The sequence below is a fragment of the Trichosurus vulpecula genome, chromosome 2 (assembly GCF_011100635.1).
Source record: "Trichosurus vulpecula isolate mTriVul1 chromosome 2, mTriVul1.pri, whole genome shotgun sequence".
Taxonomy (NCBI): domain Eukaryota; kingdom Metazoa; phylum Chordata; class Mammalia; order Diprotodontia; family Phalangeridae; genus Trichosurus; species Trichosurus vulpecula.
Window position 1 is genome coordinate 428,238,464 of NC_050574.1, and position 13,044 is coordinate 428,251,507.

Genomic DNA, 13,044 nt, shown 5'->3' on the forward strand with positions numbered 1-13,044 from the left:
TAACAATGATTAATTCAATAACAAACATTTTCATTAGTACTTCATGGATGCTCAGATCACAATGAAATATAGAGCCCAAGGAGGGGCTTTCCATACTACTAATGATAGAAACCATGGTATAAGTATAAAGAATACTGGATGTGGAGGTAGGAATCTTTGATCCAACTAAAACTTCACATGCTTACTAATAATTTAATCATGGGCAATGATTTAATTAGTTAGGGTCTCAGTTTCTTCACTTGCAACATAGGAATCTTTTTCACAGTGTTTTTTGTTTTGTTTTGGTTTTTTTTTGGAATGTACTTTGAAATCCTTAAGACACACCTGCCACATAGCCACGCATCAAAGGGACCACCATCACACTATACCTTCATTGTAACTTACAAGTGTCTTGACCTGTGACCAGAACCTCATCCTGAAAGACTTCAAATAATAACTCTCTCACAACCCAACCAATTTTAGGCTGCTTCTCCAAATTTCAGTTACCATCTTACAGTTGGAAGCTAATATACAAATTAGAAGGCTCAGATATAGGAAGAGAAGTAAGAGTAACTTGATTGTTTTGAGTTGACCATAATCTCTTTTCTCCCAATCCAGGTCCCATTCAGAAAACAGTAGATCTGGGCATAGGTAGAGATACCTGTGGAATACAAAAGTGATATTTGCCTAGTTATGTGCATTATAAATCTTAGGCGACTAGCTCTTTGCATCCATGTTATGGAATAGTGATTCTGGGCACAAAGTATTCTCATCACCTTGCCTTCTCAATCATACCTTTAGTGTAACTCATCAAGTTTTGGTACATAGTAAAAGTCAATATTTATAACATATAAATATTGAATTAATGAATTGAAATAGATGAACTAAGTGAGTAATGGAAAAGTACTGGGCCAGCCAAATTATAAATGGGGAATTTATAAGTCCTAATTATACTGGGCCAGTGAAGTTATAAATAAGGGACTTATAATCCCTAATTATTTTTCTCTGGCTCTTGAGTCTTTCTTGGTTTGGAGTATAACCCTTTTTAATCTATTTATCTATTTATTTTGTATTAACTTGCATATTTCTGAAGAAAAAGACTACAGACATCTTATTTCCCAGGTTGTACATAAAATAATTTGTTTTTGCAAATTGTTTTTGCTCTGAAATGCATTCCATAATTACAAATATCACTAATTGTTCACATCGTGCTTTTCTCTCAACTCAATGGCTCTATTTTAATTAACGTTTTTCTCATCTGCAAAATAAGGAGGTTGGACTACATGGAACTGGGATCCTATTTTAACACTAATATTCTTGGATCTGTAAGTTTTCACACCTGCAATAGCTCCTTTTGGCTCTTAGGGTGCTAAACATTTTAATATTTCACTGAATTCTGGTGTCTAATAAGGATAACACTCAAGCAGCCAATAAACATTTTCTAAGTGTCTACTATGCACGAGGTACTGTGCTAAATGCCGGATATACAAAAACAAGCAAACAACAAGTACAAAAAGCAAGGAGAGTGAGTCTATGTTCTTAAACTGCTCCCAGCCTATTAGGGGAGACAACATCCAAATGACTACATACAAGCAAGTTGTATATCGGATTGACTGGAAATAATCACCAGGGGGAAGACGATAGAATTAAGAGGGATGAAGAATGGCTTTCCATCACAAATTGGGATTTTATTTGGTAGCTGAAGGAAGTCAGGAAAGCCAAAAGGCAAGAAGAGGAAGGAAGAGGAGGAAGGACATTCACCGTAAGAGAATTTGATTCACAGAACAGTGGTACTAACAAAGGATTTATTGCTTATTTAACTCTTCTACTGGGTGTTGTGTGTCCAAACTCATAAAAAACAGTGCCTTTTGGAATCATATTTCCTACGTGTAAGTAAAGCATGATATGCTGGAAATAACATCCTAGTATCTTAGCAATTCCTTCTCAACTTCTGTTCTCTTCCCATCCTCTATAGATTGTAGGAACAAACAGAAGTTCAGGCCACTCACAATGATACCTTCCCTCTTTCCTCCAAAATGTAATCATATTAAAAGATTTATTTCTTAAAGAAAAGCCTCACTTAAAATCCTGAACCATACTTGAAAGATGCCGTGACTTAAGGCAGTGCAAGGAAGTACACAGGACAATTATTAATCCTTCCCTGACATTTATTCCCACTCTTTCCTTTCTATATAAATTCTTTCTATGCAACTTAGATTATCAACCTAGTGGGAAAGGAATATCCTCATTGCAAGTCAATGGAGAAATAAAGACAGAAATATTCTTTTTATTCCAAGCAGACCAGGCAATTTTGGAAGCAAGTCAAAGAGAAACAAATCTCCTGTTATACAATCGATAAGTAATTCTTGCTACTTGTGGCAGCTTTTTGGGTTTTCCCTGTGATCAACTTGCATAATGTATCCAAAAAGTTCATAAAAGTTAATTGAAGATCAAGTGAGGTAGACTTGTACCATTTAAACAACTAGTTTAAGGAGAATAAAAAGTTCCCTAGTCCATCTGATGAGATTATAATGGATGAGCTTTTGGAGGTATCCAAGGAACACCTCTTCAAAGAAAAGGAACATGTCCACTACTGCCTTGCTTCAGGTAACAAGGGACTCACAGTGAATGGTTAGCTCAAGCGAATAGAGTTTTATTGGAGGATGGACTTTTCAGCTTTATGAATAAAAAGCAAATTTTGAGATTTGGATCAGTGCTTTTCCCTCTAATTTGACATTTGCTATTCTCTGCTCACCTTCTCCCTTCAAGATGACTCAGCAATGATAATGTGATAAGAGCAGATATTTCTCACGTGATAGCAGTATTCAGCAGAAGTAGATGGCAGTGGTCGACACTTGCACGTATGTGACCTGATATAGTAATATATGAGTAGTGTTCTTTATTTTTTAATTAGATTTTTTATTTTTAGTTTACAACACTCAGTTCTACATATTCTTGAGTTTCAAATTTTCTTCTCTTCCCACCCCTCTCGCTGACCCCCAAGATGGCATTTAGTCTGATATTTCTTCTATATATACTTTTGCATTAAATTTATTTACATAATAGTCAAGATGTAAAGAAGAATTATGACCAATGGAATGAATCATGAGACAGAAGAAACAAAACCAAAAAAGAAGAGAAAAAAAGAGAGTAAATAGTTTGCCTCATTTTGCATTCAGACTTCATAGTTCTTTCTCTGGATGTAGATAGCTTTTTCCGTCATGATTTCTTTGGAGCTGTCTTTGAGCCTTGTATTGCTGAAAAAAGCCAAGTCTATCAAAGTTAGTCATCACAGAGTCATTAGGTCTGTGGTTCTGTACAATGTTCTCCTGGTTCTGCTCCTCTAACTCAGCATCAGGTCATGTAGAGCTTTCCAGGTTGTTATTTTTATTATTTCAAGTAGATTTTTACTTGATTTTCTAGAATTCCCTCAGTAAATCATCACATCATCTGCAAAAAGTGATAATTTAGTTTCTTCTTTGCCTATTCTAATTCTTTCAATTACTTTTTCTGTCTTAATGCTAAAGCTAACATTTCTAGTACCAAATTGAATAATAAGGGTGATAATGGACATTCTTGTTTCACCCTGGATCTTACTGGGAATGCATCTAGCTTATCCCCATTACATATAATGCTTGCTGATAGTGTTAGGTAGATGCTATTTATAATTTTAAGGAAGACTTTGTTTATCCTTATGCTTTCTAGTGTTTTTAATAGGAATGGGTGTTGTATTTTGCAAAAGCTTTTTCTGCATCTATTGAGATAAACATATGGTCTCTCCTTGTTTTGCTATTGAAATGATCAATTATGCTGATAGTTTTTTCTAATATTGAGCCAGTCTTGCCTTCCTGGAAAGCAAGTGTATTGTTGTCTGTTCATAGTGTATTATTCCCCAAATAAGTTGATGCAATCTTTATGCTAATATTTTATTTAAAAATTTTGCGTCAATATTCATTAGGGAAATTGGTCTATAATTTTCTTTCTCTGTTTTGACCCTTCCTGGTTTATGTATTAGTACCATATTTGGCAGAACTGCTTCTTCACCCATTTTCCCAAATAGTCTATAAAGTATGGGAATTAATTGTTCTTTAAATGTTTGATAGAATTCACATGTAAAACCATCTGGCCCTGGAGATTTTTCCCTAGGGAGTTCATTGATGGCTTGCTCAATTTCTTTTTCTGAGATGGGGTTATTTAGAAATTTTAATTCCTTTTCTTTTAACCTGGGCAATTTATGTTTTTGTAGATATTCATCCATATCTCTAAGGTTGTCAAATTCAAGGGCATGCAATTGAGCAAAATAATTTCTAATTATTGTTTTAATTTCCTCTTCATTGGAGGTGAATTAACCCTTTTCATTTTTGATACTGGTAATGTGGTTTTCTTCTTTTTTTGTATCTTCTTTTTTACAGGGGGGAAGGACAGGAAATTGGGGTTAAGTAACTTGTCCAAGGTCACACAGCTAGGAAGTGTGTCAAGTGTCTGAGGCTTGATTTGAACTCAGGTCCTCCTGACTCCAGGGCCCGTGCTCTACTCACTGTACCACCTAGCTGCCCCTTCTTTCTTTTTTTTTAGTCAAGTTGGCCAAGGGTTTATCAATTTTATTGTTTTTTCCTCATAAAACCAGCTCTTACTTTATTTATTAGTTCAATAGTTTTCTTGATTTCAATTTTGTTAATCTCTCTTTTGACTTTCAGTATTTCTAATTTATTTATCTAATTGGGAATTTTCAATTTGTTCTTTTCCTAGCTTTTTCAGTTAGATGCCCAATTCATTTATCTCCTTTTTTTCTATTTTATTCATGTAAGCATTTAGAGATATAAAACTTCCCCCAAGAACTGCTTTTGCTGCATCCCATAAGTTTTGGTATGTTGTCTCATTATTGTCATTCTCTTGAATGAAGTTATTAATTGTTTCTATGATTTGTTCTTTGGCCCAATCATTTTTTTAGGAATAGATTACTTAGTTTCCAATTAATTTTTTGTTTATCTTTCCATGGTCCTTTATTACAAATAATTTTATTGTGTTGTGATCTGAGAAAGATGCATTGACTGTTTGTGCCTTTCTGCACTGGATTGTGAGGTTTTTATACCCTAGGAGTACATGGTCAATTTTTGAGTATGTGCCACATACCACTGAGAAAAAGTATATTCCTTTTCATCTCCATTCAGTTTTTTCCAGAGGTCTGTCATATCTGGCTTTTGTAAAATTCTATGCACCTCTTGGCTTCTTTCTTGTTTATTTTGAGTTTAGATTTATCAAGTTCGGAGGGGTGAGGTGGGGACCCCCACTAGTACTGTTTTGCTGTCTATTTCTTCCTGTAACTCCATTAGCTTCTCTAAGAATCTGCGTGCTATACCACTTGGTGCCTATATTTTAAATATTGATATTGCTTCATAGTGTCTTTCGTTATCTCTTTTAATTAGATCTATCTTTACTTTTGCTTTGTCTGAGATTAGGATTGCTACTCGTGCTTTTTTATTTTTAACTGAAGAATAATGTATTCTACTCCAGCCTTTTACTTTTACCCTGTGTGTATCCCCCCGTTTCAAGGTGTTTCTTGTAAAGGATGTACTGTAGGATTATGATTTTTAATACATTTTGCTATCTGCCTCTGTTTTAAGGGAAAGTTCATCCCTTTCACATTCACAGTTATGACTACAAGCTGTGTATTTTTCTCCATCCTATTTCCCCCTCCCCATTTATGCTTTTATTTCTCCCTTCTTCCTTCCACTCCTCAAAACAGTTTTGCTTTTGACAACTGCCTTCCTCAATTTACGCTCCCTCTTGATTGCCCTCCCTTATCTTACCCTTTTCCCCTTGTTACTTCTTCCTTCCCTTCTGACCATCCCCCTTTTTCTTTCCCCTTTCACCTCCTACTGCCTGTAGAACAAGTTTGATTTCTATACTTGTCAGAGTATGTTATTCTCTTCTTGAACCAAATCCAAAGAGAGTAAAGCTCATCTGCTACTCTTCTCCATGCCTTCTTTTCCTCTACTATAATGTGTTTTTGTGGCTCTTCATATGTTGCAATTTACCCCTTTCTACTACCTTCTTACTTCTTCTCCCAGAACCCTCCTTTTATGTCTCTTAATTATGTTTTTATGATTATATCAGTTATTTTATACTGACACACAGTCTATGTCTATCCCTTTCAATTGTCATAACAACTGTACTGTTCTCAAGATTGACATATGTATGTATACATATATATGTATATGTGTGTGTGTGTGTGTGTGTGTGTGTGTATAATCCTACATAAGGATATAAACAATATTGCCTTATTGATTAACAAGGTTTATGGGTATTTTTCCCCCTGTTTACCTTTTTATGTCTCTCTTGAGTTTTGTAATTGAAGATCAGATTTTCCACTGAGTTCTGGCATTTTCATGAGGAAGGTCTGAAATTCACTTATTTCATTGAATGTCCATCTCCTTGCCTGAAACATTATGCTCAACTTTGCCGGGTAGTTGATCCTTGGTTGTAGTCCAAGCTCCTTTGCTTTTTGGGATATCATATTCTGATTTCTCCTGTCATTTAATGTAGAATCTGAAAGATCCTGCATGATCCTGAATGTAGTTCCATGATATTTGAATTTTTGTCTGCTTGAAATATTTTCTGCTTGACTTGATAATTCTGCAATTTGGCTATAATATTTCTTGGAGTTTTCAATTTTGGATCTCTTTCAGAGGTGATAAGTGGATTCTTCTGAGGACTATTTTCACCTCTGGTTCTAGGACCTGAGGGAAGTAATCTTTGATAATTTCTTGGAAGATACTCTCCAGGCAATTTTTTCATTGTGGCTTTCTGGTAGACCAATAATTCTTAAATTGTCTCTCCTAGATCTATTTTCCTGGTCAGTTGTTTTCCAATCATATGTTTCATGCTTTCTTGTATTTATTCATTCTTCACATTTTGTGTGACTACTTTTTGATGCCTCATAAAGTCATTAGCTTCCACTTGATAGATTCTAGTTTTTAATGAATATCTGTTTCATTTTAGTTTTGAGTCTCCTTTTCCAATTGGTTGATTTTACCTTTCAGGGTGTCATTTTCTCTATTTAGATTCTGAATCTCCTTAGCCATTTTACCAGTTTTACTTTTTAAATATTTTATTTCACCAGTGATTTTTTTCCATTTTTTATTTTACTTCTCCAATTTTTTTTAAATCCTCCTTAGCTCTTCCAGGAATACTTTTTGGGCTTGAGACTAATTCACATTCCCTTTTTAAAGTATCAGATGTGGGTATAGTGTCAATGCTGTCCTCTTCCAAATTGGTATTTTGATCTTCCCTGTCTCCATAAAAGGAACCAATGGTCTTTGTTTTTTTCATGTGCTTCTTCATGTTGGTTAGCTTTTTCCTGGCTTTGAAGTGGATTTCTGCTTTTGGGGTAATGGAGGTATGTCCCAGGTTTCTTGTTCTGGGAATTGTGAGCCTAGTTACTGGCTTTATGTGCTATGGCGTCAGGTTTCCTGAGGTGTACGGGAGGAGTCACCTGGCTGCCAGAAGTCTCCTCTTCTCCTGGGGCTGCTCTCCACCAGGGGTGGTCTCAGCTGTTGTCTGTGCTGGTGTCTGCCACTTCCCCTGACTGTGCAAAGGCACATCTGGGTTCCTAGTGTTGACCCTTTCTGGCTCCACCCTTCTGGGACTCAGGAAGTCCTGCTGTTTGGTTACTGAAGTCACACCTCTGGTTTCTCTATTCCAGGGATTTTCCTGAGGTATTCTCTGGGTCAGGGAGGTAGGGATGAGAGCCATTTACCAGGCCATTATGGCTCTGGAAGTTCAAGAAGGCAAGTTTCAAACCTTTGGGCTGCATGCCTCAGGAGTAGATGTCTCACAACTGCAGGTGCTGCATTGCTGACTCCCATCACTTTGAGAGACTCCTGTCCTGTGCTGGGAGGCCTGGGGATCTGTGCCACTTTCGTGCACTCAACATTCTCCCAGCATGGATCACTGGCTGGTTACTGCAGCTGCTTCCTCTTTGGTGTGGTTTGGTGCAGCTCCACCCTCTGGGTACTATCTCAGCCTTCAGAACCATCCTGTTGACCTTGTAGATTCTCCTGGCTTGGAAATTTCCCCAACTCAGTCCTCTACTGGCTTCTAACTCTCTCAAATCTACTCAGATTCATTATTTACAGTTATCTCACAGAACCTGTGAAAGAGCTCCACTAAGGTGCTGCTTTCACGTGGCCATATTGACTCCACCCCTGAGTAGTGTTCTTTAATTACAAATTCTTGTATGGTGGAAGCAAGAATTTTGAGTTTCCTAGGCAATATAAGCCTAGAATTTACACTAATTTTAGAGGAGGGACATTTGCTGGGTAGCTGGAGAGTTATCTTAAGGATAATTCCAAGTTCAAGAGTTCCCAATTAGAAGACTTCTGGCATCTGATCTTTTCTTCAGAAGGGAATTTTCTGATTCAATATGGTTCTTGGATAAGACGACAGTACACATAGTTTTTACATAGCACCTTCTTTGGAAAGAAAAACCTAGGCGTAAAGCAGTCAGTGGTGATCTGATAGAAATTGGATTATATATTTTGGGGGGCAGAGCCAAGAAGTAGAATAGAGAAAGCATTCAGCTGGGCTCACACAACATGCCCCTCAAAACAACTTTAAAATAACACCTCAAATTGAATTCTGGAGTAGCAGAGCCAAGAAAAAAATCAGAGTGAGAGAGCTGTTGGGGGTGGAGCCAAGATGGCAGTTGGAAAGCAGGGACTAGGATGAGCTCCCCGCCAAGTCCCTCCAAAAACTTATAAAAATGGCTCTGAAGCAATTCTACAACAGCAGAACCCACAAAATAGCAGAGGGAAGCAGGGCTTCAGCCCAGGACAGCCTGGATGGTCTCTGGGTGAGGTCTATCCTGCACAGAGCTGGGAGCGGAAAGGAGTGGAGTAGAGCCCAGCATGGGTGGCGTGGACCAACCAGACCAGGAGCCGGGCAGAGCGTACCCTAGCACCCTGAATCAGTGAGCTGCGGCAGTTACAAGACTTCTCAATCCACAAACACCAAAGACAACAGAAAAAGTTAATGGGAAAAGCTGCAGGAGTGGAAGGAGTTTGCAGTTCAGCTACCACCCCGGGGGCAGTGGAGGGGGGCACCTACAGAACTACAGCTGCAGTTGCTTCCGGCCGCATACCCACATGGTGGGAGGAGTTAAGTGACAGATCAGAGCAGGAGTGAAGAGCCTGCTGAAGATCTAAGTCCAGTCCAGGTGGGGGGTTCTTGGGGAAGGAAGAGTGCTGGTGTGGCAGAGCTGGCATATCCCCCCAAGCTTCGAACATAGTTCTCGTAACTCTACAAGGAGTCATACCACACTGAAAAACTCAAGGGTCCAGTTAGTTGCCTGGGAACATGGCCAGGCAGCGAAAACACACCCACATTCAGTCTTGGACTTTGGAATCTTTCCTTGGTGACAAAGAAGACTAAAACATACAGCCAGAAGAACTCAACAAAGTCAAAGAGCCTACAGCAAAAGCCTCCAAGAAAAACATGAACTGGTCTCAGGCCATGGAAGAGTTCAAAAAGGATTTGGAAAAGCAAATTAGAGAAGTAGAGGAAAAATTGGGAAGAGAAATGAGAAGGATGCAAGAAAACCATGAAAAACAAGTCAATGACTTGCTAAAGGAGACCCCAAAAAATACTGAAAAATACACTTAAGAAAACAACACCTTAAAAAATAGACTAACTCAAATGGCAAAAGAGCTCCATAAAGCCAATGAGGAGAAGAATGCCTTGAAAGGCAGAATTAGCCAAATGGAAAAGGAGGTCCAACGGACCACTGAAGAAAATAGTACCTTAAAAATTAGATTGGAGCAAGTGGAAGCTAGTGACTTTATGAGAAATCAAGAGATTATAAAACAGGACCAAAGGAAGAAAAAAATGGAAGACAATGTAAAATATCTCATTGGAAAAACCACTGACCTGGAAAATAGATCCAGGAGAGATAATTTAAAAATTACTGGACTACCTGGAAGCCATGATCAAAAGAAGAGCCTAGATATCATCTTTCAAGAAATTATCAAGGAGAACTGCCCTGATATTCTAGAGCCACAGGGCAAAATGGAAATTGAAAGAATCCACCGATCGCTTCCTCAAATAGATCCCAAAAAGAAATCTCCTAGGAATATTGTTGCCAAATTCCAGAGCTCCCAGATCAAGGAGAAAATACTGCCAGCAGCCAGAAAGAAACAATTTGAGTATTGTGGAAATACAATCATAATAACCAAAGATCTAGTAGCTTCTACATCAAGATATCAAAGGGCTTGGAATACGATATTCCGGAGGTCAGTGGAGCTAGGATTAAAACCAAGAATCGCCTACCCAGCAAAACTGAGTATCATGCTCCAAGGCAAAATATGGATTTTCAATAAAATAGAGGACTTTCAAGCTTTCTCAGTGAAAAGACCAGAACTGAATAGAAAATTTGACTTTCAAACGCAAGAAACAACAGAAGCATGTAAAGGTAATCAAGAAAAAGAACAAGAAAAAGAAATTGAAAGGGACTTACTAAAATTGAACTGTTTTTTTTTTACATTCCTACATGGAAAGATGATGTGTATGATTCATGAGACCTCAGTATTAGGGCAGCTGAAGGGCATATGCATATATATATATATATATATATATATATATATATATATATATACATATATATGTATGTATATACATATATATGTGTGTGTGTGTGTGTCTGTGTGTCTGTGTGTCTGTGTCTCTGTATGTGTGTGTCTGTGTGTCTGTGTGTGTGTTTATACATATATATGTTCAGGTATATATATGTATATGTGAGTGTATATGTATATATATATATATATATATATGTATATATATATATATATATATATACACATATATACACAGAGAGAGAGAGTGGGCACAGGGTGAGATGAAGATGAAGGGAAGATATCTAAAAGAAATAAAATAAAATTAAGGGATGAGAGAGGAATATATTGAGAGAGGGAGATAGGGAGAGAGATAATGAGGTAAATAAACGTATTTCTTGCATAAACATAGCAAGAAAAAGCAGTTCTGTAGGAAGAGAAGAGAAGGCAGGTGAGGGGGAATGAATGAATCTTGCTCTCATCAGATTTGCCCTGAGGAGGGAATACCATACATACTCTATTGGGTATCTTGCCCCATAGGAAAAAGGTGGAAGAAGATACAAAAAAGAGGGGATGATACAAGGGAGGGCAGATGGGGGGTGGAGGTAATCAAAAACAAACACTTTCGAAAGGGGACAGGGTGAAGGGAGAAAATTCAATAAAGGGGGATAGGTTAGGAAGGAGCAAAATATAGTGAGTCTTTCACAACATGAGTATTGTGGAAGGGTTTTTCATAATGATACCCATGTTGCCTATGTTGAATTGCTTGACTTCTTAGGGAGGGTGGGTGAGAAGGGAAGAGGGGAGGGAATTTGGAACTCAAAGTTTTAAAAACTGATGTTCAAAAACAAAAAAAAAGTTTTTGCATGCAACTACAAAATAAGATACACAGGCAATGGGGCATAGAAATTTATCTTGCCCTACAAGAAAGGAAGGGAAAAGGGGGTGAGAGGGGAGTGGGGTGACAGAACGGAGGGCTGACTGGGGAACAGGGCAACCAGAATATATGCCATCTCGGAGTGGGGGGGAGGGTAGAAATGGGGAGAAAATTTGTAATTCAAACTCTTGTGAAAATCAATGCTGAAAACTAAATATATTAAATAAAATTTAAAAAAACAGAAAAAAAAATCAGAGTGAGACATTCTTCAACCCAAGACAACTTAGGAGGTTGGGAAGAGATATCTGTGCCATGGGGATAGAGGCTGATCTGAAGCCCATGTGCAGGAAAGACAAATGCTGGGACTAGATGGTGATGACAGAAGCAGGAACTACTTCTGAAATTCTCAGGTCAGAGACAGTAAGGGAACCATGCAAACTAGCAACTAGTCAGAAAGAAATTTCAGGGGACCTCAGTGCTACCACTGAAAGAAAAGCCTTACTGCGTTTGGCACCTCCATTGGTTATATTCGCTTTTGCATCATAGTTCCGGGCGGAGGGGTGGCAAGGAATACTTTCAAGAGTGAGGAAAAGCTCTGAAGGACAGCATTGTTTTTGGTCACAAGAGATCAGAGACCCTGAGTAACAGTATTACCTCCAGTCCTAAGGGAGCATAAGCCCTGAGGAACAGTATCAATTAAAATCCCAAGGTATTAGGGAAATTTCCTGGAAAACCAGAATGAAGACCAAGAGAGCAGGGACCACATCTCTTCCCAGATGACACCATCTCAGAAGCAGTAAAAAAATAAAATTACAAGCCCCTAGAACTAGCTCTGAAAAGAGCAATGCAAAAAAAGCCTGAAGCTTGAAAAAAAATGTCCTGCCTCCAATCTACCCCCATGCCGGGGACAGAGACCAACATTAAAGTTAAGTTCAAAATCAACAAATAGAATGGAAAATAAGCAAACAACAACAACAACAAAGAATGTAACATAAAAATCTATTATGTTGACAGGGATGATCAGGACACAAAAAGAAGAAGGCAATAAAACCACAAACTATAAGCAAAGTTTGAAAAAAAATGTGATTTGGATGTGAGCCCAACAAGAATTCCTTGAACAGATTGCAAGAATTGTTTTTAAAATCAACTAAGTGTGGTAGAGGGAAAATTAGATTAAAAAACTGAAAACGGGGTGGAGCCAAAATGGCACCTTGAAAACAGGGACTCACTTAAGATCTCCCCCAAATCCCTCCAAACACCTGTGAAAAATGACTTTAAGCAAATTCTAAAGCTACAGAACCCACAAAATAACAGGAAATCAAGTCTCCAGCCCAAGACAGCCTGGATGGTCACTGGGAAGGGTCTTTCACACCATGCTAGGAGTGGAGCACAGCCCAATGTCGACTGCACAAGGATGGACCAAGCTGCAAGTAGAACTGGCAGAGCAGGCCGAAGCTGTGGCAATATCTAGACTTCTCAACTGAAAAACACCGAAGACAACAGAGCAGGTCAGTGGAAAAACCATTGGACCTGGGTGAGAGAAGTGCGTGTTCCAGCTCCAGTCACAGGGCAGCAGAGATG